The following is a 27,597-nucleotide window of genomic DNA, read 5'->3' as shown; positions in this document are numbered from 1 at the left end:
CATAAATGATTGATGATTCCGTAGCCTTTAACACATCAATTCGATTGATTAAATCATTTTTTTTAATCAATTTGAAGATTTTTGATGTTCAACAACGCTCTTTTTCAATTTGGTTTTGACTTTTGAGATTTCATACTATAAGTTCTGATTAAGGTTTAGAAATTGAAATTGAATGAGATAGAGCACGGAGTTCTGAAGTTGGATTAGACTCAATTTGTAATCGATGAATTTGATCAACAAACTAGTTTTGGGTTATTTATGAAACTGCCAATGTATGTTTTGTAATTTAACGTTCTGAAAGGTCGCGTACGTAATGTACTATTTACCATTATTGCAACATAGCCTACCCTATATATGCAGTGTGTGTGTCTTTTTTCTGTTTTTAATTAAATAAAAGTGATTGCAGGCCAAAGAAATAACTAAAATTAGTTATTTTAACACTAGCAATGCAGCTATTGTGCAACAGCATTAATTTGAGACTCCAAATATTCTTGATAACATTTGGGTTGTTAAGGTAGGTATATTTTCTTTCCGGTTTGATAAAATCTTGGCCGTTAATGCTTTAACATTTACATGAAGTATGAATTTGTGATTTATGAAGAATGGATCGGTTCATGAATTTCTTTCCCAGGTGGGCTCACTAAGTCATTAAGTTTGGGTTAGGATTTCTATCAACTCGATTTAAAATTTTCGATTCGGGCCAGGCTCAAACAAAAATAATCATGCAGACTCAAACCTTAATTTAGCATCTAGAATTTTAACAAACTCACAAAGTGAATCCACCTAATCAATTGCACTCACTAACTTTACACGAACTCTAATTTTCAATCTTATGAACTATGAAGGATAAATGAAGTTCCCTAGTCAAAACATAAACTGAAGTAATCATAAATTATATAATTTGGTTGCATATCATAGCCCATATTCTCCCAACTAAAGAAATGTATCATCATTATAGTAAAATGAAGCTAGGTTTTAGGCCTCCACCTTCTAAGGCCTCTAATTTCCAAAAGAAAATTAATAATTATAGATTTTTAATTTGAGATTTGGATTAATGTGTGATTTGGGCGACTAACTGGGACTGCGAAAACGTGAGGAATTGCATTACTTATGTATATGCAAAAGATGATGACAACATCTTGAATTATTTGGAGCGAAAGCAAGATAATTCTTTTCCCAACAAGGTCTTGTTTCCAAACATCATTTTAGGTCACCAATGTGGTTGAGCCGGCCTTGATGTTGAGGTCCTTATAACACTCCCAAAATCTTTGGTTAGCTATATATAATATGATTACCTTCATCAATAAACCTTTTGCATAGCTTTTCTTTTGTTGTACAAACATAATTCACCATACCTATCAGTTATTTATTAAGTTTACACAATGATCCATTAATCTAAAGGTATATCTTCACTTAGGTTAAGTACAGCAAACCAATTATTTTCAAATGCTATGAGAACCAAATAATAAGTTTGACTAAACCTAGAACTCTATGTTATTACTGAAGATGTAATTAATGTCTTTAACACAATCTTTAAAATCAGTAGGTTATAAATTTACCATTTGACTACAGGGACTTGGCTACCAATGACAAATTTTAGTCACCAACCACCAGGAAGTAATCAATTTCACCGGTGATGTGTTTATCTTCGCGGATTTTACTGATAACCCCTTTCCATTGGTAATTGAAACTACCAACGGACAATACCAATTAACAGATCTTAGTTATGGTAAAGGCTTGATTTTCTAGCAGTGTAACTTACATATTTTGTTGTTTAAAAGAAAAAATAACAGGAGAAAGAAGCTTACATATTCTAGGAGATTTAGGTTTTGATGTGGTCCATAGACGTCATAGTTCTTCTTCCCACTTACGATCTGCAGAAGGAGAACCCCGAAGCTATAAACATCATAGTTTCGAGAGTATAAACCTTCTTTTACCTACTCCGGAGGAACACATCCACTGCGTTGCACCAAATATGAAGTTATATGACTATGTGGGATGATAATACCAACTTTTTAGCATACTTACTAGGTTCCAACAATCCGGCCAGTGCTTGCCTCAACTTCATTGTTCTGGAAGCTTTTTGCAATACCAAAATCTGATATTTTAGGCTTCATATCAGCATCAAGTAAAATGTTGCTTGCTTTCAAGTCTCTATGAACTATTGTTAGCCTCGAGTATTCTTGGAGATATAGAAGTCCTTGGATTATCCCTTCAACTATTTCAACCCATTTCTGCCAGTTCAACATTGACCTCCTACTTGGATCTACAGAAATAATTTTAAGTAAACCAGTGTGGTTCATATAATTGATTTTAATATAGAAAATACAGATAATTTGTCACCGAAGAGGTGGAGGTCTAAGCTTTTATTTGGCATGTATTCATAGATCAGCATCATTTCTTCCCTTTCAGTGCAGAATCCCAAGAGTTTTACTAGATTCACGTGTTGTAGTTTTATTGCAAATGCGACCTCGTTCTTGAACTCCTGGATCCCTTGTTTAGAACTATGTGAAAGTCTTTTTACTGCTATTTCTTGTCCATTTGATAATGTTCCCTGGTTAAAATCACAAGGTAAGTTGTATGTTTTAGCCGTAAGACTTAACATTAAGCTGCTATAAACATGGAAAATAATATCAAAACCAAGTTGTACTCGATCTATATTGGTTGATTAGAGTGAATGAAGCCATTTCTATGTCATTGATAAACTCTATGTAATCTTGGAAAATAATTAATATGCAATAAAAATGCTTCTCTTAGCATGGTAGTTGTCAATCAGGGACAGTGGCATCACACACTCCTTGTTGAACTTGGATTGCAGCTTTATCGTTCGATTGAGAGACACACAACACTCGTACATTTTAATATGAGATAGAGACTATATAGAACGAACATAAAGAAAACTTCTTGATTATCTTTAACAAACTGCAGTATCGATGGATTTATAAGGCATGGACAAGAAGTTCGAAATGATGCATTTGATCAGTTGCACAGGTTGCTAATAATCCATCAAACGTCGTCTCCTTATGTCATGTACACCTTAAACCTGATCATACTTAGTTTCATACAAGGGCCTTTTTTACTAATTTTCTTATGGCGCAATTAATAAACAAACACAAAACAAATTGTCTTTTAAACATAACCTAAAGCATCAAGCATGCAGTTCCTTTAGATGGTTTAAGAAAGATTTATAGGCACTTACCTTTGTCTCAACTCTACACGGATTTGAATTAATGCTATTATAGATTAATACAAGATGTCTAGAATCTTAAGAGAACTTTAAAAGAACTGAAAACTAGATAAACTTGATGATTTTAGAAATGTCTAGCTCAAAAGACTAACCACATATTTATTCTAGTAATTCTTACTTTTCTAGTATATTAAATCTAGAAACGTTTATACAATGTCCATGGTACTTGTATGTAACATGTAGACATGCTTTCAAGATGTTGTTAATCTGGCCCCGATTTGCAAATTCAAACATCATGCATAGATCATATTTGTTGATCAACTCATTTTGATTGAAATTGAGAATACAGAATGCAGTGAATGATGGAGAACAACCTTAAATCTAACAAATATATTAGCCATACACACGTGGTATAAACGTGCAGTAGCCAATTCCTAAAGTTAGAAAACAGGACCCATTATATAAAGCGAGTAATATGTCTCTTAACCAAAACAGAAACGCATAATAAACCTGGTAAATTTAGACTCCTACTAGATATGAATCAAGTGTGATGCCCGTTCCATGGCCCGAAACCAGTGAACCCATGACCAGCTGACCCGTGAATACATTACAAACCCAATTAACCCAATATTTTCCGCATGATCTAGATGTAAGATTAAATATATAACTATATCTATACAATTTAATAAATAAAAGTTTTACTTGACACATGTCATTATATTAGCATCCCTCATTCTCAAACTCCCGCCTTAAACTACAAGCCTACCCAATGAGGCGTGGATCCTTACTCCGACCCGGTTAAATGTTATAACCCTGAATAACATAATCGTCATCTTTACACATCAGTTTTTCACAAACCCTAACTCATTCTACTGCTCATTGATTTTGTTCAGGAACTCGACTATGAATATGTAATCTCACAAACGACGCATTGTCATCATCTAGCCATTCATCATTCACTGATTACAGTAGGTAATTTTACTTAATTTCTTTCGCTTTACTTTGAGTTGTTCGATTTCTACCAAATCTGCAACCCTATATCACTTTTCCCCCTTTTTTCAAGGAAACGAAGTCGAATCATTATCTACAAATTCATTTGCCATTGTATTTATTAACTTGCTTTGTTGTCTATTGGATTTGTTCCATTGATCAGTTCTGTAGATCAAAAAGCAATTTTCCTACTATGGCAAACAATTATTGACCGCACATCAAAATTATTATTGTGTTCTATTGAAGAAGTTATATTTTGCTAACTTTAATTTTAGTTTTTTTTTTATATTATTTAATCTAATTGTATAAAAAGTATATACCCTAAATCTACTCCCCTCTTATCCATCCTATTGATTCTCAGTTGTGATCTATAAATTTCTTAGATATGAGTAATTCTATTTGGTTTCACAACATTGTTCAATTTGTATCAACTACATCAAACTGACTATAATTTTACTAACTGTTATATGAAATCAACAAAAATTTAACGTGTTTTAATTTTTCATTTAAAATGATTGTTGCTTGATTCTTTTTTTCATACCCTTAATAACTTTTTCTTTTTTAATTTATTTTAAAGTTTCCTATTTTTTGTTATGTTTTGTATCTATACAAAAAGAATTTGCAAACAAATTGTGTGTAAAAGACAATGAAATGGATATTCTGATTAAAATATCAACCACGTATGAAAGCTATTCTATTACTGAATACCCCATCTCCATGAAAGAATATAGATTGTCAAATGGTGGTACCTGCAAGTTAATGTTTAGTAAGCTTATTGTTTTGCAGCCAACAACTACGTTCTATTTCATTTGTATCAATAAATTGTTATTTCTGTATAAAAGTAAACATCTCTGGCTTATATCTTTTGCTTCGACTTTTGTTTTATTTTAATCCAACTTTTACAAGTAAAAACACCTAAAGAATTTATTAACCAGTTTTATTATTTTGATGGTGATTTATTCCATCAAATTTCACTCCAGAATTTCCAATTTCTGTCATGAAACAACCATCTTTGCAAGATTTATTTGGATCCATAAATTTTGCAGACAAGAATCTATTTAAAATCGGGTCTTCTGTGTTTCTATATTCACTTGAATGTACATCGCATATTCAAACTTTGAATAATATTGTGTTTTTTAAATAGATTATGATGGTGATTTTGAGATTAATCGATTACCCCTGTGGAAGAAGCGAGCTTTTGAACATATTCTTCATCTGGGTCAGTTTAAGTTAATTACGTTACGATTTGGCTTTTTGGATCTTTTTCTTTTTCTCCTATTATTGATGTTCAATTAGATTTCATTACCAGATTTGAGAAGCTTATAATGTTTTCAGAAAAGGGGTATACTCGCTGCTACTTGTGATTGACAATTTGTGAATTATATCACCTAATTTTTTTAAGATTTAATTACTAAGTATTGTATGATTTGTATTTCACGTCATAAATGGTATTTTTCTTTCTACTTCTTCACATATCGAGTTTGCATCAGAATCCGAAGGAAATAACTCAATAAGTTTCTTGGAATACCTTATATCCAAACACTCATTAAGATGGACCACCATGTTGTAGGTATGCTTTGACTTTTGAGGTCAAATGTAATATTATTCAGAAAGACTAAAACAAATAGTCACTTAATGTTTGAGTATCAATTACCACTTTGATAGGATGGTAAGACAGTGATGGTGTAACATAGAAGAACAGAATTAGAATGCAAAACTTAACTATTCAAAAAAGTTGAGAAAAAAACATTTTGAGTTTTTCAATAGCACATTTTGATTTTGAATAGTACCACCACTTATGAAACAAATAATTTCATACTGCTTGTAAAATAATTTGAATGCGTTACAAAATATTAATTATTTATTCATCTAACTCGTGTGATACATAGATTACTAACCAAATTTTAGAGATTTATTTGTAAGTTTCTGAGTTATAATTGTAATTTGACTCTGTACTTATTTAATGCAACACACAACTTTATTGTTCATTATTATTTTATTTATAAAATTATGATTTATATAATTTATGTTGTTCAACTCATGTAGTATACGGGTACCTAACCTAGTATATTTATATATGGTCATTATAATCATTTATATTATAATAGATCAAAATATTAATTATACCTTATTATATATTAGTTTGGTAATTCTTGATGTGCCATATTACCCTTACTAGTTAATAAAAGGTTTTCCCTTGGGTGTATATAAAGAGAGATAAATATTAATATTATAACCAAATCATACACACATAACAACTTTGTGTGTCTTCTCTCTCTTAAACTGAGTTACTCTTAAGAACCCTAACACCATCCTTAACTATACATCCTAAAAGGGAACTCGATCAATATGACAAACATGTCGACCACATCATATTCTGATGCGGTTACTACTCTCCATGCGATAACAAGTTCATAGGTTTATTTTATTCATGTTTTCTATTACTTACATGAAGAACGGATCAACTTGTGGTATCAGAGCGATGTTGATTAATCAGTTCTTAATGTTTTCCTTAAATCTGGAATTAAAATCATAAACATGAATTTTGATTAAAACCCTAATTTTTTCTGTTTGTTTTGTTAGGAAAACTGGTTATAATTTCTAAAATTCATATTTAAAACTCTAATATATTCGAAATCTGTTAAAAATATGTTTAAGATTTCGATTCCAGATAAAAACTGACTAAAAAATTTTCGAAGATGTTCTTCATGTTTATCATAAAAACCGAAGAATCGTCCTTATTTTGGATTAATCGTATAAATAAAATATGTTGTTTCCAATTTTGATTGATTTTTATCTATTAAAAATTTAGAAACATGATATAGTTTTATAAATAAAAAAATTCAAAATATTGGATAATTATAATTAAATCTTTTAAATTTGGAAACAAGATAATCCTTTAAAATTCAAATTCCATCTTTATCATAAATTAGTTTATGGAATTTAAAAATAATTGATGGGATAAAATAATTTATCGGTTAAAAATAGTTTATGGGTTAAGGATTTAAAATTACATTTCGGTTTTTTCTATAATGGTTTTGGTTTACCAATATATCGAAAACCTTATAAAATCCAAAAACTCACATAATCCTGAAAACTCACTAAAATCCGGGCTCAATAAAATTCCCGAGAATTCATAATTCCCAAGAACTCTCGATAACTAATTTCTCGAGAACTCTATTTTTCCTATAAACTATTCCTAATTAAATGTTTTGTAAACAATTAAATCTTATAAAATTTTACAAAACATAAAAAGCTTAACTTGAGTGAATTTTGATGTATCACTTCTGCCTAAATGTGATGTGTTACATTTACTATATCATTCAAGTTTAATTGAAAGCTTTTGTTAGTTTTTGCATAACATGGTACAAATGTCTCACATCTGCCCAAATGTGATGTGTTACATTCTTGTCTAGCAAAACTAGCCCGTGCATAATTAAAATAGTTGTCTCACTTCTGCCCAAAGGTGATGTGTTACAATTGTTTTGCACACATACTTAAATAAATTTTAATTCTGCGCAAAGGTGATTCATTTTTTGTATAAGTAGAACTTTTAATTATAGTCTATTAGTTTGATGTTAATAATAGACATATCACATCTTCAATAAAATATAATGATCTTCACATTAATGATCTTTCATTAATCTAATGATCATAAATTTTAATATGTATTATCTTAATATCCCATAACAGTACTTACTATAATTCTCTTCTGTAAATAACTATCTCATTGAAATCATCCACTCTAATATTAAAACATAATATATGTTTTACATCATCAAGAGTTTTAATAACATTTAGCTCTTCTCAGTTTTAATTATCTATTAAGACATGATATGACTATCCTACTGCTTCTCCTAATAACAATCATTCTATTGAAAACTAGAGCATAATAAATGGGATGAGTCAATCATAATGTCTCTTAAGATAATGATAATCAAGAACTTATTTAAATAAATGCTATCATTAGAGTTAGTCTTGATTTAGTTTTTCCTAAGACTAATCAGAATAACTCCTAAGATGCATGCATACCTTCTAAATTCTAACTACAAGGTTAAATGGTATCATTGAATACATCATAATGTACAAAACCATGACCCATAAAATTACGGGCTTACACATGGAAATAATGACATTTTTTTAGTACATTACATACTAAAATGTTCTGTAGTACAATTTGGTGTCTTAAGAATCAACTATAATACTCAGTAGTACCAAAGGAAAATGATTGTGTTGATCAACAACATGTGTACAAGAAAAGAAATGTGGGAAATAAGAAGTTATTCAACTCACACCACTAAAACTTAAAAGAGGATGATTATAAGGTTCATAGACAAAATACAAGTATTACTTCTAGCTTTAAGTTCATTAAGGAGAAGTCTCATTGTAAATATATTCCATTAGATTAGGTATAAGCATTACAAGACTATCCATAATTTAAAAAGAACAACTGGCTAAAACTGATAGTTGTATAAATGATATTTAAGTCTGTTAATCCTAATATTCCTATCAACACATGATTGGTTGAGTCTAGTTCTATATGTTTACCCGAAATCAACAAATAACAAACATGAGTGTCGCTGACAAATTTAAATGTTAAGGTTATTAGAACCATGATAAACTGTCTTCTAGTTACGCTTTATGATACCTTAAATATTCTTGAGATTAATCAGAAATTAGTATCAATACTTATGCTTCATTATGATAGTTACGAGGTTTGCATATAAAGTCACTCTTACCCTAAACTCTCATATTAGTTGTTATTAATATTTGGATTGAAACATTTATAAAATAGAACTAGATGATATTATATACTTTCACAACTTTTGTTATCATGCAAATAAAAATTTAACAAAAGAAAAATGAGACCTATAAAATTCATCCATTAAAACCAAATTTCATGAGAAATTATGACATGGTTGATGAGGGTAATTTTTCATATAACCTCATTCTTAGTGATTTTAAATCATGTGTTAGATGCCCTAAACTTTGTTTGGCTTAAGAATTAAGTATGAGTCCACCAGAAATTATATTTCACCTACATTTGTGAAACTTATTTAAACGGAATAATCAGACATAATTCTTTTATCATTTAAAATGCTATTTACAAACCCAATTAATCCAATATTTTCCTCATGATCTAGATGTAATATATCCAACACTCTGTGACTGTTTGCTTTGCCAATTTTCTAATGAGGATTACAACCCCAATCATTCATTCACTAAAGATGTAATTTCTAATATCAGTAATTTGTAAATTTACCAACTACAGGGACTTGACTACAAATGACAATTTTTAGTCACCAACAAATTCCGGTGGCTAAACATAACGAAGAAATGAATTCGTGTTTAGCGGCGTGGACGACAACCTCTATCCATCAAAAATCAAAATAGAAAATGGAAAAAACCTATTAACTAACAGATTTTAGTAATGGTAAACATTCATTTTTTCTAGCAGTGTAACTCACATATTCTGCAGCTTAAACGAATAAAAGAACAAGACAGAGAAGCTTACGTAAATAAAAGCTATTTGTAGCTTCGCTTATGTCCACAAAGCTAATTACTTGGTGGTTATGAGATGATGATTTCCTGCTATTCAACACCTGTTTCACTATTAAAGGAAATAAAATATGTTATCCTCATTAGTACATGTTATAGACACTTTTCCTTACTTCTAAGTCAATAAAATGACTAATTAGTTAGCCAACATTTTTAAGTTACCTTTAGATATGATCCTTTTACTAAGGTACCAGGTCACGCAACCTAGTAGCAGTATTAAGGGAGTAATTGTAGATAAAGTAATCACCAATAATCGCTTGTTGTTGTAAGTATCTTCTTCTTGTGCTGCAAAGTTTGACATGTTAAGTGCATTCAGTTTTTAAAATACCTAAGTGTCTATAAAAGAGGTTTACCCCCCCCCCCCCCCCACCCACCCACCAAGGCTTCTTTTTGTTTTTTACAAAACGTGCACCTCATCTCCTTGTAACATCATTAATTTCATCCAGTATACAGGTGTATTGATCAGGTATACTGGTTCATCTAGTATATGGGAGTATAGATCTGGTATACAGCATATATATAGTAGCTCTGGTATATGAGCCTACACTTCTTGAATGATAGATTTTCAAGTGGGAATCAAAGGCAATAACACAAACACTTTTGAACTACAAATGTGCGACTCCTTTTAATTGCTTGAAAACGCACGAACGGAAGCAAAGACTATACACATGTATTTGTACTAATTCTAACTTAACACCCAATACTTATAAATTGTTGGCCCATATGGAGCAAGCAATCAGATCAAACGAACAAACGGACACGAGATATTTGGGGTGACAACTTACAAGGAGAAGAGACTCATCTTGACACGCAAAGACAAATGTTACTAAACTTCCCTATTTATAGATCTACTAAATTTGTCTTCCAAGACAATTACTAAACTTTCTCTCAAAGACAAAAATTTTCCTTATTACAACTCAATTAATTAGATTAAACTTTAATAAACATAACGAACTAAACCCTTCACTTTATTAATAATCCAAGATTAACCTTTATAATCAAACTACAGAACTAAACGATATAAACCAAAAACATTATGTGCTAACAATATTATTATTATTATCCAATCCCTAGTTTGACGATAACTTCTTTAATTCAAATTTAAATGGTGATTACTCCCTCTCAACACTTTTAGTCTCCATGTTCATGTCTTAACAAAACTCTACCGATTTTCGTTGTGACAACCCCTTGGGGAACACATCTGCTACTTGATGACTTGCATCAACATACTTCAAATCAGTTGCTACTTGATGACTTGCATCAACATACTTCAAATCAGTTTCTCTATTCAACACCTTTTATCTGATAAATTGATAGTTCAATTTGTTTGGTTTGCACATGGAATGTAGGATTCTTGCCTAACTTGACAGTTGGCATGCTGTCACAAAGCAAGGTTATACTATTGATGACATGTTGTTTGGTTCATCCGTCATTAATTTTAGCCATATCGTTTCTTGAAATGCATGTTAGCTGTTTTGGTCAGGACATAATAGTGTCTTTTGTTATGCCAAGTTATACCACTTGTACTTAACATCAAAAAATACTCTATTGTTGAATGCCTAGTACTTATATCCCCGACATAGTCAGCATCATACAATCCGTTCAATTCAATGCTCGAAATATATTAAAACATCACCCACATTTGACAATTGATTTAACATATCGAAGTACCCTTACGGACTGCGTCTAAAAGTGGCTTTCTTGGTTATTGCATGTATCTGCTAAGTACTAGAAGAAACACGGATTTCAAACCCGAATTGGTTAGATTTATATTTCCACCGGGTATGGGTTACGAGATTGGAATTAGGTTAACTTAAGTCTAGAGCCAAATCAATTCCGACGAATATGACCTGCAAAATAGAACCACCGTAAGCTCGTTACGAGAAGGACAAGGTGGGGGTCTTCCCGTAACCACCCTTGGTGTGAGAATAAGTACAGCTCTTTAGAGAGATAAAGTATTAAGTGATTGACGTAATATGTGGAAAGTGAATGAATACTTCATGATGATAAGTTGGGTATTTATAGCCAGTGGTTAAGGGAATGTGATTGGTGGAATTGTCACTCACTAGAAGATGCTTTCTTTACTTGAATAGACACGTGGTGGGATTTGATAGGAAATGACAGCTAGCCATGTGCATTGTTATAATAGAATGTCAAGTTGTCTTCTCCTAATTGGTCGTGTTATCACGTGCTCTCCACGGGGGAGAGAATGTTGCTTTAAGGGAATATTTCAATCAGTTACAATTGCCATTACTAACGTCACCAAATTATTCTCCCGCATTTATGAGGCTTCTGCATCTGCCGGAAGTTTCATACTCTTCAGGATAACCATTTGAACTTGTATCTTTTTGGTGCGTACCCTCCGTGTGTTGTGCGGGTAATGTACTTGTCCCACGTACGTCTTCTGAGGGAGTCCTGGATGACCCACGGATGTTACTTTATGGTTTATGAGGCTTTTCGCTACCCTACCTCTATCGTACTCATACTGCAAAGGTAATATTGGGTCTTGTTGTGGTGAGATAACACAAACCACCTACATTTTATGATACATTGTTGGGTCTTCAAGCTCCTTTCTTTTGTCTACTCGTATCTTCATACTTGTATCGATAGGAATTAATGTCGGTTCATAATCTAACAAGCCAAATAGGACTAGAAAATTAGTGGCATACTCTAATGCAAGATTATTTCGTCTTATTCTAACCTTACCTCTAATCCTCGAAAGTGACTTAGATTCCTAAGATCCTTCATATGTGATCGAAGACACAAGTTTTCCTTTTATTTAATGATGGCTTCTTTATCATCTCTCATACCTATAAAATCATCAACAAACCCTATAAGGATTACTATCTTGGTTTCATTACCTTTCACAAACAAACTAACATCAACCATTATCATAGTGAAGCCATTGTGTTGTATGAACTCACTAGTTTTCTCATACAAGGTTCTCGGAGATTGTTTTAATTCACAAATTGCCTTACAAAATTTACAAACATTGTTTGGGTATTTCAAAACCTCTTGGTTATTCCATGTGCATCACATGATGTAAATCTCCATACAAGAATGCATTTCTCACATCTAACCTCCATAAAACCCAGCCTTCATCTAACATTCGTTAATTTTCAAAATCGAAAACCCGACCCGTTTAAAATTTTTGGTTTGTTTCTATTTTAATTTATATATTTTTATAATATTATTAATTTATCTCATTTTTCGTTTCATGTATTTTATGTGATCATTTCTATGCAATTATACTTTTCACCACCCGTGTAGTATTACATACTCATTTAAAACATTCATAATTAAGATTAAATATTTATGTATTTGTCCCATTTAATTTACTAGAATTATTATTCAACTACTACTACTACTTTTATTATTATTATTATTATTATTATTATCATCATCTTTTCATATGTTACTTAACTAATAAAAACTAATGTATGTTTTAATTCAATAAAATTTATTAAATTAGTTAAATCTTTTGAATGCCCCTATTGAACTATTTTTAATTTGCGTTTTAATTATATTAAATATGATTAATTTTCATAAATTTCATAAGACATAACTCTACATTTTCATTATAAAATGAGGACAAATCCTCCATTATTTTCACACCTCAATCCACAATTTTCTAAAGATTAGAAGCACTAACAAGTATGTTGTATAATTTCATGCACTTTATAGTTTTTGTTTTAATTTAATGTTGAATGTTCATAATTTGTTCTTCATGGTCATGAAACTATAAAAATATTATATTTTGGTTATAAGAAATCACTATGATCATGGATATCCAAGATAAACACTTTGATTTTCTAAATATTATGTCAAAACTAGTTATTTTTCAAGAACAAATATAAATATTATATAGATGTTATTATTCCTTGATCATCATAAACTTATAAACCTTTTTATTTTAAATAAGATGATATATACAAAATGGTCTTAATTAAAGGTTTATTATAATAGAATTAGTATACTTGATTTCTCTAATAATTTATTATTATTTATTTAATTTCAACATAAACTAATATCTATAATTCCTATAAATAATTCATGCAAAACGTTTAAGTTAATTAATTAGTAAATTAATCAATTATGTTACTAGAAATAAATAAAACGTTTAATCATAGATTGTTATTAATATTGTTATTTAATCTTATATTAATAAGTTATAATTATTCATCTACAAATCATTCTACAACTAATAAATATCAAATGATTTATATTAACTTTAATTCATTTTTGTTAAACTCATTTTAAATAAAAAAAAATCCCCAGGTCCTCATTTGCCATAAGTTAATTAACTTAATAATTCCGGTAGCTAGTCCTTGTTGTATCTTCGCTATTATTTATAGTTTCGTGAGATTTGATTGCTTCTTTTGTTAACTCACTTTCGGTTATTATTTCAAGTTGACTCCAATATCAAATGTGAGTTTTTCACACCCTCTTTTTACTCATTTATTACTTTTGTGGGTAGCATATATATCTTATCCAAACTACAATTTCGTTTATTCATTATTTACAAACTACAATTCGCTACATGGACTCGTGTGTTTATTTGCTTACTTGCTCAAAGATAATGTGCATGGATTACTTCAAGATAGTATGATCATACCCCCCCCATCCCGCTTTGCGCTCAAGACATTTGTTTTATGAGTGGAAAATGGCCTCATTATCCGAGTACGTTGGTGCACAATCCCAATTGGAAAGGACCTTACTTGCGTTTATCCGAGTACGTTGGTGCACAATCCCAATTGGAAAGGACCTTACTTGCATATTTACACTTGTTCATGGAATTTTATGATTTTATGTACTTATATCAAAACTTGTGTGAAATCACCAACTATTCATTTAGTTGACTTTATTTTATATATATGCTACATGCGCATCTATTAGAAGATAATACGAGAAGAAGACATTAGTACTTAGGATGTTCAAACAAATGGACAAGATACTTTAATATGTATATTTTTTTGTGTTTCTTTTACTTCCAAACTTGTGTACTTGTTGTTTAAATCAATTAATGGTAATATTGTCACTTAATACATCACACTAAGCGTATTCCGATTTAGCCGGGATGTTACAAATTGGTATCAGTTCCGTGACTAAAAGATAGGACATTAGACTTAGTGTTCTAGTTGGTTATAGTTCATTTTCTTAATGTAAGGCCCCGTTACCAGTGCCTCACATTGGACGTTGGATTTACTCATAAACGCAGTTCTAAATATCAGAGTTAATTAACACATTCGCGGAACATTAAAAACATCCAAACCATTACATTCCATAACCATAATTCTTGTCTTATCGAGAATTCAAATTATTTAAACATAAAACATTGTCTTTTGAAATAACATAACATTTCTCGAGATGCCAGCTTCTTCAAGATCATGCCATGTGCTTACCCTCATGCAAGCTGCCTCATTTTACTCACCTGCGTGCATACTAAAAGTCAGCTACGCTGAGTGAGTTCTAGTTAATCATACAACATACAATCTGTTCTCATACTTGCACACGTGCCCGAAGGGGTGTACATTAATCATACTTACTCTTCATATATAACTATCCATCCTATTTAAAGAGCCTTTCGCCCTATAACCTCACAAATATTATAAGGGTCTGGTCCCTAACATCACAGATATTATAAAGGGTCTGGTCCCCATACATACACGTTATCTTACATCATACATATCAATCATATCTCTAACTACCACCTGACGGTAGATGCAATATCCGAAGATCGTTCACGCATCGTCAAGCAATCATCATACATAACATAATCACATAAGGCATACACTTATCACTTAGGATAAATGTATTAACATTCACATCAAGTATGTACACAGCCCCGAAAACATAACAAGGTAATGGGGCTAGAAAATCACCTGAACACGGTTACGTTCACAATTAATTGTTATTCCCTTCTTGAGCTGTGCACGGCTAACTGTATAACAATTACACATATCAATTACCATCACTATCCATAACGTCTTTCTAGTTCAATTATTACCCATAACGAACGGGGGTCCGGGGGCAGCGCCCCTAGCAGTGGGGTCTAGGGGCGGCAGCCCCTAGCAGGGTCCAAGGGGCAGAGCCCCTGGCTGGGGTTAAGCTATTATTTCCATTAATTGTCTTAACGCATTTTCCATTAGGATTTTAAGTTATTATTTTATATCCTTACTCATTCGTTAGCCTGATTTGTGGTCTAGCACTGGGTTACTTTTACTTAGCATTTAAGCGAAATTAACATTAAGCGAACTTAACATAAGCGAACTTGTATTAGGCGAAGTTCACAGCTTGGCGAACTTATAACTAGCGAAGTTAGCCATAGACGAACTTGTGTCTAGCGAAGTTAGCCATAGGAGAACTTACATGTAACGAAGTTAACCCCCAGGCGAACTTGCATACGTGCGAACTTATCCTCCGGCGAACATATGGATAGGAGAAGTTATCAACAGTAGCGACGGGTTTTGATTTTAACTCCATTAACATCCACGTTCAACCCGTAACCCTTGGAGATGATGCTAATCAATCTCGCGAACATTCCCATGGCCGTTTTTGAATAAGATTCGGCCCGAAAATGCGTAAAGGTTGGACGTTTAAGTTAAAACGTTCAATACTAGTTTAAGGGTTCATTTAATCTAGTCGTCTCCATTTTCGGGTTCATAACACTCAGGTTTGTTATCAAGTTTACAACTTTATGTTTCGTTTAAACCCGATCTATCCTAGACTCAAGTTTCAAGGCTAAACGTCTATAAAACGTAAACTTTTAAAGGTAAAAGGCTTACCTTTGTGTGTTCTTTGGTCTCGGTTATCTTGTTTGTGGACTCTAAACCTTGCGTATGATTCGTATAGCAAAGATCTACCAAAACCGGTGTTCGCTCGATCTCGTTTCTCTTCCTTCCCGCGCGTGGTCGAATATAATGTAGTGTATGTGTGTGTTTTTGAGTGTGAAGAGATTAGGATGGAAAGAAATGAGGTTTTAGGGTTTTAGGGTGGTTTAAGAGGATATTTATATCCCTCGAAGCCCATGGACCTAAGGCCCATTCCCTTTATTCCATCTTAATTAGTCCCAGTCCATGATCTTTATTAATACTAATTAATTATTTAGGCCCAATAACCAAACGCGACTTTCTTTATTAAATACGAAAATTTTAGGATGTTACAAGTCTTCCCTCCTTAAAGAGGGTTCGTCCCCGAAACCTAACTATTACATAAACAAACTAGGGTAGAACTTGGGCATCTCATCCTCAACTTCCCAAGTAGCATCTGATTCTTTGCGGTGCTTCCATATTACTTTCACCAAAGTTATAACCTTGTGACCAATCTCTATCGGTTGCTCGATGTAGTTCAGTTGTTCATCAACCTCGATGTCCATTAATGGCACGTGAAATGTGTCATCAGCTAGACACTTCCTAGATGAGAAACATGAAAGGTTGAATGAATCCCTTCTAACTCATCAGGTAAATCCAGCTTATAAGCCACCTCACCAACGCGGTCTAAAATCTTAAACGGTCCAATATACCTCGGACTTAACTTCCCCCTCTTCCTAAAACAAATGATTCCCTTCCAAGGTGAGACCTTGAGCATCACATTGTCACCAACGTTGAACTCAATCGGTTGTCGCCGCTTATCAGCATACGACTTCTGTCTGTCTTGAGAGGCTTTCATTCTTGCTTTGATCTGATCAAACTTTGAAGAAGTTTCTTGCACAACTTCTTGGCTTCCCATCTCTTTCTGACCAATCTCTCCCCAACACACCGGGGTTCTACATCTTCTACCGTAGAGTATCTCAAATTGTGGCATACCAATGCTTGAATGGTAGCTGTTCTTATAGGAGAACTCTGCTAGATGCAAATGATCATCCCAACTTCCTCCAAAGTCTAAAACACAAGCACGTAGCATATCCTCAAGGTTCTGGATCGTCCTTTCAGACTGTCTATCAGTTTGGGGATGATACGTCGTACTGATGTTCAATCTTGTTCCCATAGCTTCATGGAATTTCTTCCAAAACCTTGAAGTAAACCGAGTATCCCTATTAGACACGATCGATAGCGGTACTCCATGCTTAGAGACAACCTCCTTGATGAACAAACTTGCTAACGTTTCTGACGAGATAGCCTCTCGTATAGGCAGAAAGTGAGCAATCTTGGTCAAACGGTCCACTATCACCCAAATGGTATCATGATGCTTAGCTGTACGAGGTAGCTTAGTTATGAAATCCATAGTGATGTGTTCCCATTTCCACTCAGGTATCTCTAGAGGTTGCATCTTCCCATAAGGCTTCTGATGTTCGGCTTTGACTTGTAAGCAAGTTAAGCACTTACTGACATAATCTACTACATCATTCTTCATTCCAGACCACTCTTTTCAAATCTTGATACATATTTGTAGCTCCTGGATGAATCGAGTATCTTGATTTATGAGCTTCATCTAAGATTCGACCTCTGAGATCTCCATGGCGTGGAATCCACATACGGTCAAATCTAGTCTTAACACCATGAGTGTTTTCCATCAACTCATCTTGCTGGCCATAAATCCTTTCTTTCTTAACTAACCCTTCATCTACTAGCACCTCTGACTATACCTTGACAATCTCTTCAAAAAGACTTGAGTTCATAATCAACTGGTATGACTTCACTGTTGCAAGGACTTCCTCATTCTTACGACTCAACGCGTCGGCGAGCACATTAGCTTTACCAGGATAGTACTTAATGTCGCAGTCGTAATATTTTATCAATTCAAACCACCTTCTCTGCCTCATGTTCAATTCCTTCTGCTCGAAGAAGTACTTTAAACTTTTATGATCCGTATAAATAGTACACTCAATACCATACAGGTAATGCCTCCATATCTTTAAGTCATGCACTACTGCTGCTAGCTCTAAATCATGCGTCGGATAAGTACTCTCATGAACCTTTAACTGCCTGGACGCGTAAGCTATCACCTTCCCTCATTGCATCAACAAGCAACCTAACCCACGATGCGAAGCATCTGTACAAACAACCAAATCCTCGTCACCATCGGGTAAAGCAAGGATTGGAGCTTGCGTGAGTCTCTTCTTTAACTCCTAAAAAGCTTCTTCTTGAAACTTACCCCAACTGAATACTATCATCTTTTGGGTCATACTGGTCAGCAGTGTGGATATCTTGGAGAAACCTTCGATGAATCTCCTATAGTAGCCAGCTAACCCTAAGAAGCTTCGTATATCAGTCGGGTTCTGTGGAGTCTTCCAATTAGTTATTGCTTCAATATTGGCTGGGTCCACCATAATCCCTTTCAAATTAATCACGTGACCTAGGAATTGCACTTCTCGCAACCAGAACTCGCATTTCGAAAACTTAGCATACAACTTCTCTTTCTTTAGAGACTCTAATACCTCTCTTAAATGCTCAGCATGATCAGTTTCGTTCTTTGAATAAATTAGTATATCATCGATGAAGACGATAACTGACTAATCCAACATCGGCCGACACACCCTATTCATCATGTCCATAAATGTTGCAGGAGCATTTGTTAGACCGAATGACATCACGAGGAACTCGTAGTGTCCATACCGCGTCCGAAACGCTGTCTTAGGGATGTCTATCTCTTTCACCTTGAGCTGATGATAGCCTGATCTGAGATATATCTGTGAGAACCAACTTGAACCTTGCAGTTGGTCAAACAGATCATCAATCCTGGGTAAAGGATACCTATTCTTTACTGTAAGTTTGTTCAACTCACGATAATCAATGCACATTCTCATACTTCCATCTTTCTTCTTCACAAACAACACAGGTGCGCCCCACGGGGAAACACTTGGTCTAATAAAACCCTTGTCGAGGATTTTTGCAGTTGGGACATCAGTTCATTCATCTCGGACGGAGCTAGACGGTAAGGTGCTTTCGCAACGGGTTGGGCTCCTGGTATTAAATCTATCTGGAATTCTATCTCTCGCTCCAGCGGCAACCCCGGAAGATCCTCAGGGAATACTTCTGGGTAATCACGCACTATAGGAACATCTTTCATTTCTTTTTTCTTAGCCGTAGCGTTGACAACGTACGCAAGGTAGGCACCGCACCCTCGCCTTAACAAACCCTCATCTTTTATCATCGAAATGACGTTAAGCCCAGAACTTTCATTATCACCTCAAACCGTCACCGCACTACCATCCAAGGACTTTAACCTTATTATCCTACTCTTATACACTATCTGAGCTTCATACTCAGACAGCCAATCCATTCCCAAGACTACGTCCAACCCTCCTAAGGTCATTACATACAAAGTAACAGGGAACTCATGTCCCTCTAACTCTATCTTACAGTCCTTAACCATTTTCATTATTTTAACCGAAGTGTCGCTAGCGGTTTCTACTATAAAAGTTTCAGACACTCGGCAACATTTCATTTTAGCTAGTTTACTAAATGGTGTAGCTACGAAACTTCTATTCGCACCCGAATCAAATAATACAGAAGCAGAAATACCGTTTACTAAAAACGTACCAGTGACTACATCCGGAATCTGCTTGGCTTGTTCTTGGGTCAGCATGTAGGCTCTAGTTCTCGGCCTTGCTTGGTCAGCATCTTTCTTCCCACTACCTCCAGCCTCACCATCGGTGCACTCTCTCGCCATGTGGCCTGTCTTGCCACATTTGTAACATGCTGGCTTCGCACTGCACTGATTGGCATAATGCCATACCTTCCCACACTTATAACAACATTAGACCCCATCCTGCATTCTCCACCGTGAGTCTTGCCACATTTGTTACAAACATCAGAACTCCTACTCCACTTACACTCACCACCATGCATCTTTCCGCAGGTCTTACACGATCTCTTTTCCCACACCTTCTGCTTCTTATCCTTGGAGTTCCACAATTGAGTACCAGGTCGTTGAACAGGAGCGACCCACTTCTTGTTCTTCTTTTCTTCCCCCACAACAACATCATCCGCAGCCAGGTCCTCATAAACCATCTCTGCGAGTTCAATAGCAGAGTCAAAAGTAGCAGGTTTATTTTCCCTGACTAGCATGCGGACTTTCTGTGGCAATCCCCTCACATAACACTTGATTCTCTTTGCCTCAGTGTTGACCATATCGGGCACCAACCTAGACATTCGGTTGAACTCGGTGGTGTACTCACGATGTGTCATCGTCCCAGCTTTCAAGTTCAGGAACTTCATCTCCGCCCTCTCAACCTCGGCGTCAGCACAGAATTTCTTCATAACCAGTTCTTTCAGATCCTCCCACCTCAGAGCCATGATTTCCTCTCGACTCCTTCTTTGCTCAATCGATTCCCTCCCTTACATCGCCTCATCTTCAAACGATTGGGTGGCATAACCTACAGCTTGATCGGGATGACACTCGCTAATGCGGATAATTTTATCCATGGCGGTTATCCATTGAAGGGTAGCGATTGCATCTCCCAAACCAGTCAGCTTCGGCGGGTCACATCCTTTGAAGGACTTATAGTTACACCCACCTCGGCCTCTCTTCCTGTCACCGGCTTTCACAGACCTAACTCCACTCGAAGCCTCCCTCTCTTCTTCCTCATTTCTCTCATCATCATCACCTGCCCCTCCAGCAGTTCTTTCACGGCTTCCACCAGACCTTCCCGGAGTAATATTCTTCACAGCAGTGGCTACGGCTTGAACAATAGCTGCATGAATTGCGGGATCCAGCTGAACCCCTTCGTTGTTGATCGGACCTCCTCCAGTTCCGCTCCCCTCATCTCTGGTGTTGGAAGTTGTCTCCACTGAAGGTTGCTGGGCACGACGAGGCCTGCCACGTCGTCCAATGCGACCGCCCGCTCCCACATTTCCTCTTGTTCCAGCCATCGTATTCTAAAAAGGGAAAACACAAACGTCATCACTCAAGGAACTGTTTAGTACAATGATAGTAAGGCTAATAGGTAATAACAGTGGCCAGCTGTGATTAGCTGATCACGTTACTTTCCGTGTCCTATACACTTCCCCTTATGAGTCTATTTGTGCTGGTTTTACTTTAAACAGTTAGTCAATCAAAACAATCAATTAATCCTATCCTTATCGTTCACATATCCTTCCTTTATTATTTAACATACATCATTTAATCATACCTCTTACCTTAACTGAGCTTGATTGAGTGACACATGGCATTATTGAACTGGCACCTTCTTTCTTTTCTTGCTTAAAATCCCATTCTCTATTCGAGTCTAAGCATGTAGGATGCTTAAATCTCTCAAACTTTACTCTTATACCAACTTGTAAGGCCCCGTTACCAGTGCCTCACATTGGACGTTGGATTTACTCATAAACGCAGTTCTAAATATCAGAGTTAATTAAAACATTCGCGAAACATTAAAAACATCCAAACCATTACATTCCATAACCATAATTCTTGTCTTATCGAGCATTCAAATTATTTAAACATAAAACATTGTCTTTTGAAATAACATAACATTTCTCGAGATGCCAGCTTCTTCAAGATCATGCCATGTGCTTCTCCTCATGCAAGCTGCCTCATTTTACTCACTTGCGTGCATACTAAAAGTCAGCTATGCTGAGTGAGTTCTAGTTAATCATACAACATACAATCTGTTCTCATACTTGCACACGTGCCCGAAGGGGTGTACATTAATCATACTTACTCTTCATATATAACTATCCATCCTATTTAAAGAGCCTTTCGCCCTATAACCTCACAAATATTATAAGGGTCTAGTCCCTAACATCACAGATATTATAAAGGGTCTGGTCCCCAACATCACAGATATTATTAGGGTCTGGTCTCTACCATCACAGATATTATTAGGGTCTGGTCCCTACCATCACAGATATTATTAGGGTCTGGTCCCTACCATCACAGATATTATAAGGGTATGGTCCCTTTGTTTCATGCAACTATTCCTCACCTGTTCTTACATGCTTTCCTTGAAATACGTGCAATTTCCGAAGAGCGTTCACGTACCATCAACATATCATACATACGTTATGCATACATCACATATACCCATACATACACGTTATCTTACATCATACATATCAATCATATCTCTAACTACCACCTGACGGTACATGCAATATCCGAAGATCGTTCACGCACCGTCAAGCAATCATCATACATAACATAATCACATAAGGCATACACTTATCACTTAGGATAAATGTATTAACATTCACATCAAGTATGTACACAGCCCCGAAAACATAACAAGGTAATGGGGCTAGAAAATCACCTGAACGTGGTTACGTTCACCATTAATTATTTGTGGACTCTAAACCTTGCGTATGATTCGTATAGCAAAGATTTACCAAAAACGGTGTTCGCTCGATCTTGTTTCTCGTCCTTCCCGCTCGCGGCCGAATATGATGTAGTGTATGTGTGTGTTTTCAGTGTGAAGAGATTAGGATGGAAAGAAATGAGGTTTTAGGGTTTTAGGGTGGTTTAAGAGGATATTTATATCCCTCGAAGCCCATGGATCTAAGGCCCATTCTCTTTATTCTATCTTAATTAGTCCAAGTCCATGATCTTTATTAATACTAATTAATTATTTAGGCCCAATAACTAAACGCGACTTTCTTTATTAAATACGAAAATTTTAGGATGTTACACTTAATTGTTTAGGTTGCATGATTAGTAATTATGTGAGCCTAATGTGATTGTTCAAAGCACTTACTTGTTACTATTTTACGGATGATTCAATTACTTCAATTACACAACCACGCAAAATTCCAAGGCTTATGTGTGACACTCCGTAAATCAAGCCGTTTTCGTACAATGCGTAGTAATGTTTTCTTAACGTTAAATTCCCGCATGATAAATTTTGTTAAGTTTAATCACGGCGAGTCTAGCATAGGCTTGCATACACGATACATTGCATATAACTAATTTAATTCAAATTACTTAAACTTTAGGATTTTGCCTGACGAATACATATGTTGGTGATAATTTATTATAGAGACTCGAAGTATATTAAATGATCCTATAAGGTTTGAATTATATGGTATATGATTGTATTTTATAAAAACCAGCAACGGAAGCGAATTAATTCTATAAGCGTTATCTTTTTGTTCTGTTTGTTTTACTTTAACGGGACTTATTTCGTGATTTAGCACCGACATAAAAGCATACGAACATTAGAGATAAAAATAATAACATTACACGCAATAATAATGCATAAAATTTATATTTATGTATTCGATTACTAGTTTGAAATAATATTACGTTCGTATAATATATGTATTTCCACTCAAATAAATAACGTATGTCTCTTAAATAATTAAACATGTCTACCGAAAAATACCTATAGAAACATACTAAAGTAATAAGCTAAACTTGTTTTCATACAACTTGTTATATTGGTATAAGAGATACAACTTAAACTTCACTGAATTATTTATTACAAGAATTGAATGATTGGTATAGTGTTCTCTCCTTAACAAAGCATGATACTAATTTGTCAAACAACCATCAACATCCCATTTTAACTATTAAACCATCACATGATCCACAAACTTCTTCAAATTTAAGATCCATATATAAATTACATATTATATATAAGCCATGAAAAAAATTCATGGTTTTTCTTGTCAGTGACAACGTATGCTCCACCACCATCATCATTCTTTTTATATAAAATCCGGTACATGTTATTGGTCAAAGATTTGTATTCACATCTCAAGCATCATACATCAAATTGTGTACCAACCCAACCTACCCTGTCTTCTCTTTTCCTTCATATACGGTCGATCCATCACTACACACAAACCATGTCTTTGCATTATTTATTAAACCAACATTACACTCCACCTATCTAAATATTTTAAATTCTTTATATTAAAAATTTCATAGTATACAAATTTTGTATTATAAACTCTTTCTGCAAAGAAGAGTTCACAACAACCACTTACAATCACACGAAACTCTTTCACCACTCTCTGTGTTAACACAACTAGTACCACCCAAACACCAACCCGCCACCACCATCTCCGGTGTTCACGACAACCTCCAACACCATCACCGCCACTGTCCCCTTCTTCATTGCAGCAGCACACCCCCACCACCACCATAACACCATCACAAACTGTACACAACCACCGTCACACCATAGATACACCACCCACCACTGGCGTGATACATTGTTGTAGCTTCAAACACAACCAGAGATACCTCTATGGTTCGTTATTAGACCCTAACTCAGCCCGAAAACACCCTTCGGTCTCATCCCGTAAACCGAACACACCGTGCCCGTACTAGCTTCCAAGCTACAGCAAGGAATGAGCCTCCCAAAGTGGAGCTAGCACAAGACTTTTTGTCTCATTAATCCGTAGTCATAATCCTAGAACTAAGTGAGCTAAAACTCTATCTCTAGACTGTCTTTAGATTTTTATAAAGTCAGTTTATGCTAGCTCTAACACCCAAAGAACAAGATACACATTAATATGCTTATTTATGTTAAAATATATGCTTGAACTTAATAAATATGAGTTTTGGTTAAAGATTTGAAAGGCTTGTAAAATATGAGTTAAAAACATGTTAAAGGTAACTTTAGTGTATAATTTGATTTAAAAAAAAATGGTGTAATCGAGAAATATTAACTTAGATTGTGTTTACAAAGTCCTAAAAATATTATATAACCTCATGCCGTTAAAAATATTGTTTATATACAAATAGTTTATTTGAAAGATGGAGAATGAACTTATGAAATATATAAAGTAGGGATAAGAAAAGGGTAATCAAGTAAAACACGAGTTATTGGTTGAGTAAATCGGTTATTTGAAAAATATAACTTTTGATGGCGAGATAACAATTTTTGTGTGTGTGTATGTATATATTTGGAAAAATATTGTAAAGACGATCATAAATGTCGAGTTGGAGGATTATAAAAGGAAGTATAGTTAAAGTATATTTTTACGGAAATGTAGGCCACTTTAAAAAGAATAATTTCTAATAATATATATAAATATATAATTTCAATATATATATATTTGTGTGTGTGTGTGTAGGTGTGTATACACATATACACATGACTGAATCAGTTAGGTTGTTTTTTTAAATGATAAGTATAAAAAGCCGTCATGAATTATACAAGACATATATATGTTAAAGAAAATGTTTAATCATAATATTTATATAGATATATAAATATTTACTTTTGAGTATAAACTCTTATCACCAACAGGTCGTCAATCGACGCAAACTTAATAAACGAATTGTTTGGTTGGTGAAAGCAACCGACACCTTAAACGAAACGATCGGTTGGTGAAAGCAACCGACACCTTAAGCGAAACGATCAGTTGATGAAAGCAACTGTTCATCAACTGACACGAACAAAGAAACAACTAGTTGGGTGAAAGCAACTAGCATAAACCGACTTGCGAGTCGATAACGAACTAACTGACCTTACGCGTTTAGGACGTGTGAAGGCGGCAAATTGTGATTAATCTAAATTTTCTAGCGAAGCGACCACTAAACTCACGAGGTGAGTTTCACTACCCCATTTTTACTATTTCACTTCTTTATTTATTCAGGGGTGGAAAACATACACAACTGCTTTTATATACGATAATTAGAAACAAAACACATAATCCTTATGCGAACATGAGTTAAACTATGTAGTGCTATAAGTCTCTTGCTTCCATACTATAACCATTAGCTAATGGTGTTAGCCACAGGAATATACGAATAGTACTATTGACGTTGACATTTCCCCCTACTGTTAGGTTAGTCGCGCTAACATCCGATATTGCATCGAAACAGGGTGCGTATATTCCATCTGTGAGATTTGAACAGGGCAAACGGTTATAAGTCGTGGTTTGGTTATAGACTCAGGGTTCGTCATATTAATTTGTAGAATTAGCTAGTCTACGGAGGATCATCGTATTTGTTTCAACAGATTATCGTATACTTGTTTACGAACTGATTCAACGATTTATGAAAAATGTATTTTCATACGAGTGTCAAAACCTGTGAACTCACCAACCATTGTGTTGAATTTTTAAACGTATGTTTTCAGGTAATTAACAACGCTCATAAGGAATCATGAAGACGGGACCTCAATGCATAATTAGGATACCATTCCGGAGGGTTTTGTGTGTATAACCCTATCGATGTTTAGGGTCATATACGGGAAACCTCCTAATTGTTTTTCAACAAATTTAGTTTGAAAATAAGTTACGAACTGTAAACGCTTTTAATACTAATGGTATCCTAATACATGTATGTTGGCGATAATCATATGCTTACGGTATACATGACATCACTCGCCCGCGCTTCTGTTTTGGCGGAGTGTGACATTATGCCTAAAAACAAAGAATTTCAAACATTTTCAGTAATCGAAATTTTTTTGGTGTTCCAATATTTCTTCTTCTTAAAGATGGTTCTATGTGGCAGGTATGCAGTAACTAGAAGGGGGTCGTGCCTATTTTCTGACCTCTTGACACAAAGGTTATTGAAACCTAAGGATAAGCAATTCACATAAATCTCAATCAGACGCGGTACCTGGTTGCTTACCTGAAGAGTTCGGAAAGGGCATGAAACCTGTTAGGCCAAAACATACCACCCATCGCCATATGAATCACAACTTTAAAGCTTTCAACTTGACCATGTCCTCTTTGTTAAAAGGATTATGGTTGCACTCCTAAAGATGTTATACAAGTCATGGTGGTTCATGCGACGTGTGACTTCGAGCCTCAATGTTTTACCATGTGTTTTAATTGAAAGTCTGTCAAGTCGTGGTGATACACGAACCCCATGCTTTCGGTTCGATTTGATTACGCATTTCGATTTTTGTGTTGTACTACGAGAACAGTCGAGTTTCGATGTGATTATTTCAGTTATATATTCATCTATTATTATGGTTTAAAATTTAAAATTCGAAAAGTCATGGTGATGCATGAATAGTC

The 27,597-nt window shown here is 34.6% G+C and overlaps 1 pseudogene; it reads right to left on the bottom strand.

Moving 5' to 3' along the window:
* Positions 1 to 2,027: 2,027 nt before the first annotated feature.
* Positions 2,028 to 21,549, bottom strand: LOC143562722 (G-type lectin S-receptor-like serine/threonine-protein kinase At4g27290 pseudogene; annotated as a pseudogene).
* Between the last annotated feature and the right edge of the window lie 6,048 nt (positions 21,550 to 27,597).

This window comes from Bidens hawaiensis, unplaced genomic scaffold (assembly GCF_021521415.1).
Source record: "Bidens hawaiensis isolate Kalapana, Puna unplaced genomic scaffold, B.hawaiensis_p1.1 tig00021053_1, whole genome shotgun sequence".
Lineage (NCBI taxonomy): Eukaryota > Viridiplantae > Streptophyta > Magnoliopsida > Asterales > Asteraceae > Bidens > Bidens hawaiensis.
Note: the sequence above shows the minus strand (reverse complement) of the source record. Positions and strands in the feature narration are given on the sequence as shown.